This window comes from Photinus pyralis, unplaced genomic scaffold, assembly GCF_008802855.1.
Source record: "Photinus pyralis isolate 1611_PpyrPB1 unplaced genomic scaffold, Ppyr1.3 Ppyr1.4_LG5, whole genome shotgun sequence".
Lineage (NCBI taxonomy): Eukaryota > Metazoa > Arthropoda > Insecta > Coleoptera > Lampyridae > Photinus > Photinus pyralis.
Window position 1 is genome coordinate 24,021,827 of NW_022170596.1, and position 4,601 is coordinate 24,026,427.

Here is a 4,601-nt window from a genome sequence, read left to right on the forward strand (position 1 = left end):
TATAATATCCCATTTATGGCTGTCATTTTTCAATTTAAGTGTCTTATTAAAACCCACATATGACTGTTGCATTGTGGGGGAAATTGTTAAAATTGTTTAGATCATTTGTTAAAAATATGTAATTATAAGCCCGTCAAAGTTCAGTTTCAATCTCTAATAACTCATTTTATCCCAGAAGATGGCGAATAGTCGAAATTTGTCGCTTTACATTAGTGATACAAATTATTTTACTAAAAAACATGTGAGGGGTTTAGAGTTTTCATACATTACAAAGGGATGCATTATTTTCTGACCATTTTTAAATTAAAACCGTACTCGCCTTGTCAACAAACTCTGGATTACGGGCACTCAAAGCAAACAACATTAACTGCCATATCAAGTGAAGCACTTTCCATATTAGTCGGCTGTACTGTGTGGCCTGGATTGTGGTTCTTCCATAGTTTACTAACAGTGATGCGTTATCCAAACCTCATGCCAAGATTTTTGATCGTCAGCGTCTCTTGTCGGTGGCTGTGAAATAATAAAACGATTGGTGTAATCAGTTCAAAATGAAATTATATTACCTGTCGCAACGTTATTTTGATCAACTATCAACTGGAACCAAGGGACCGATTTCTTGAGAAAGCCTTAAATACATTCTAGACTTCCTTGAATTTGAGGTATAAACAATATTGGGAGATCTTTGGTTGTCGGTGTTTGTTTGTGGTGGCTATCAAACAATAATGTTGCAATTAATGAATTCAAATGAAAATTTTATGGGTTGTACCAACCTCCGTTATTCAGATTCATTGCTACTGGTCTTGATCAATACGCCAGTTCATTGGAATGTGACGACCCTTACTAAAGAAATGATTTTTAGACCTTTTTGAATTTGAGATACAAAACTGCATACTCGGCAGAACATGAAATATTTTTCAAAATCGTTCTTATGTATCTTTTTGCCAGAAATGCATTTTGTCGTCATTCGCCCATTAGCCAATCTAGGTTAAAGTATAAAAAACTTATTGTTTTGAAATTTGGATATGTTCAAGGGGAAGGTCCAAAGAACATTTTGAACAAATATCAAAACTACAAGTTTTTTTTTTAATTTGTCGGTTTTGGTAGTTGATTGACTGGGATACATACACAATATTATGTTCAATTGCAAAGTAGAAACAATTAACGGAGGATTTCACGACCGTGTACAAAAAAAAATACGTCTGCACCTGCAACTGTAAGGCAAGCGGCTAGTAAAAAATATCTATTCAGTTACTCAGTCCCACCTCAGTTGGTCAGAACCAAGAAACTGGTCGCCTCAGAACGAGAGATACCAATTGACTCTCTAGATACCTGCGATTGAAAGTTAAAACTATGAATTAAACCTAGCGTCTCAGGTCAAAAGAATAATTAGCTTGAGCACAAGTCCTAAAGTTTTTGGTATTACAGTCAAATCGTGCAACTCTCGGCTAGCTCACACCACTGTGTAAAAGGTACAGTGGCTAGAACTACCCAGGACTCACCACGAGGAGGTGGTTGCAGGTCGAGTCCCGCACCATGCCCGCCCATCCACCCAACCTATCGGAGCACGGTCTCTAACGAAGCGATTTAAATTTTGTCCATATCATCTTATGCCGAAAAATCAGTGTTAGAGTTAAATTGTTTTGGAGTTGTACTCAATCTAAGAAGTTCAGCTGGACTTTGGGACGTTAAACCTAAATTGACGCATCAGCAGGCATTTTAAATTTTTTTTGCAAAATATTGAAGTTCAAGGCAGTTGCGTAAAGTGAAGGTTTAACATCACAAAAGTAATTAAAAGTAGATACAAGTACTTACATCACGAAGCTTTCTTGAAAAAAGCTCGATGTCCTAGTGAGAAATAAAAGAATAACAAGAGAAAGTTCAGCTCATACGAAAGTATAGAATGTAACAAGCGTTTAAAATAAAATATTATAAGAGACAGTGTTTAGAATTATACACAGTTTTAAAGAGTATTATAGAGATTCGTTTGTAGAATATCAGAGAATAAATCAACTTATAAAGAATGTAAACAATAGACTAGACAATTCATAAAAAATCTTTCAGAATATAAAGCATATTATAGAGAATACAAAGCGTTTCAATTCGATTAATTATAGAATATCTTTCAGAGTATAAATCAGCATCTTATAGAGAGAATAGATAGACGTTTAGTAACTTCTAGAATATCTTTCAGAGTATATTATCTTATTATCACCTTTTGTGTTTGCTTTCTTATTTTGCTTTCTGTCGCGTTACCCGATGAAGAGTCCTCTCCTACAGAGTTGTTTCAGTTGATAGTTCTTAATTTTGGATTTCAGTAGAACAGTAAGAAGACATTTGTACCGATTTGGTACGAAATTAAAGTGTAATGTATTACCTCTTACCTTAAAATAATAGAAAAGGAGAAAAATAGAGTAGGTGATGAATATCACAAGACGAGGGAAAGGTGTATGGGGAGTCGGTGTTTATGGATCTTTTTACATAGTGCATGGTATTATTTCTTGAACCTGTGAGATGAGTCGAAGAGAAGGACATTGCTTTCCGAAAATGAGACGGTTGGGACCGAGTATGATTAGTGTCAATTTGTAGCTAGCAAAGTCAACTAGAAAGAGATGCACATAACAATGGATTGTTATCCGTCGGTATAATGGGCGATGATAAAAATGTGGTACCCTTCACTATTTTTATCACATTTTTTTAATACTTTGCGCTTTGTGTAAATTTACCTGATGCATAATTACCAACATCATCCTTAACCTTGTCTCAAGAGTTTAACCTGTTCTATCAAAGATGAACCTACGTAATCTGGAATAATACCTACAGACACTTTAGTGCTGTACGCCCCTAGAAAGTGTTTGGAACTACCACATTTGTCTACTTTAAAGTGATGTTGATGCCCACCCGGCCACCCCTACTAATTTGTGCACAGTTTATTCCCCACAGTTATATAGCAAATTTAATTTTTTGACGCACCTGCCAGCACGCAAAATCTTTCGAACGCCTTAAAGATTCCATAAACGTAAAATAATATTAAAAGACCTTCTAAAGGGTCCATACCAGTCGCTATAAAATGTAAGTGTAAATTAACGGTTTAGTAACAGAGCAGTTTTTATCCGATCATTTGTTTTACTCTGACTTCTATGAGTGAATACTAAAATCTTAAATAAAACTATCATGTATGCACCCATGACAACCATTCCTACGTAATTAGTTGACAATCTCGCACCCATAAAAAATATGATCGAACAAAAACAGTAAGAACGTTATGGGCGATTTTTCAAAAATATAGGTAAATATTGTCATCGACCTTACCGTCCTTCCTACTTTAAAAGACTGCGTTAGTGCACGGAAAAGTCCCCTTTTAATTGGATCATACCGTATTTAAAAGTGGCACCTAACTAGAAATAGATGTTACCTCATTCCATTCAACCATTAAAAACCATTTGGTGCTTGCATGCAAACCAACTCATTTTCAATTAAATAATCAGTTATCTGCTTACCTTTACTAATACTTACTACATGAGATATTATTGAGAACTATCAAAATCAACCAGATTGGTGTAGGAATTACACACAAAAAGCAGATTACTTAGTATGCTTAGGCATAAGTATGAATTCATACCTACACCCACTACCGGTAAAGTGCTTTTTTTCAAGCTGATTAATTTGGTAGCTCACTGTTATCGCATCTAGCAGTATAATACCTATACCAAAAAGTCTTTTGTCGTTCATCTTCTAGCACTTTGTCACTAATCACTTACATGTTAATATATCACCCATGCACATCCCAGGAAAGAGAAAAGCACTTACCGAAACTTGGCGTTCATCTGTCTCCTGAAACAAAACACAAATTTTAGTGAATAATACTAACTGGGGGGTGCTAATTTGCTTTTTTGAGAATTGTCTCTTGTACACTTTGTACAGTACAAACGATTTCAAGGAAGACACAAAGTTTACTGTTGTTCCCTTTGGGAACAACCACTAAACAAATAAAATTCCTAGAAGATCACGCATAAGACATTTAGAGTACCCAAAACAAACCCCCCGTCGAAAAACAGTCTTCGTTGGAAATCAGAAACACGTATTTAGACATTTTTCTTACGAAAAAACTATTCATGAGCGGGAAAATTAGTGTAGTAGTTATTATTTGGCTATTTGTATCTTTGTGCAGTAACAACGACAACTCGATTTACGTCTTTGAAAATTTGACGCAAGTTTTAAATGCGGTCGAGGTATTTACAAGCTTTATTATCCCGGCAATTGTACGAGAGCAACAAAAATGATAAATAAGATGGAAGAAAAGAAAAAAGGTAAACATTTAAGGACAGCCGAAAGAAAAAAATTGTACAGAAATTTTAACAAAAAACTAAGAAAACAAACGAATAAGGCAAGAACAGTATGGCTTGACACGGAATGAAGGGAAATCGAAAAACTGGAGAAATTATGTAGACATGGTTTGGTATATAATAAAGTAGAAAAGTACGCCAGATAGGGAGAAAAAAGGTGGAAGTACAGGGATAAAAATCTGGATGGGAAGTTGTTGACAGAAGAAAGCGAAGTATTGGGAAGGTGGAAAGAATATATGGAGAAATCATATCAAGCAA

The 4,601-nt window shown here is 35.1% G+C and overlaps 1 long non-coding RNA gene across 1 annotated transcript; it reads right to left on the reverse strand.

Moving 5' to 3' along the window:
• Positions 1 to 325: 325 nt before the first annotated feature.
• LOC116172133 lies at positions 326 to 1,505 on the reverse strand. Its single transcript, XR_004145591.1, has 3 exons — positions 771 to 1,505; positions 564 to 709; positions 326 to 510 (listed from the first exon to the last, which is right to left on the reverse strand). It is a non-coding gene; the product is annotated as an uncharacterized LOC116172133 (long non-coding RNA).
• Between the last annotated feature and the right edge of the window lie 3,096 nt (positions 1,506 to 4,601).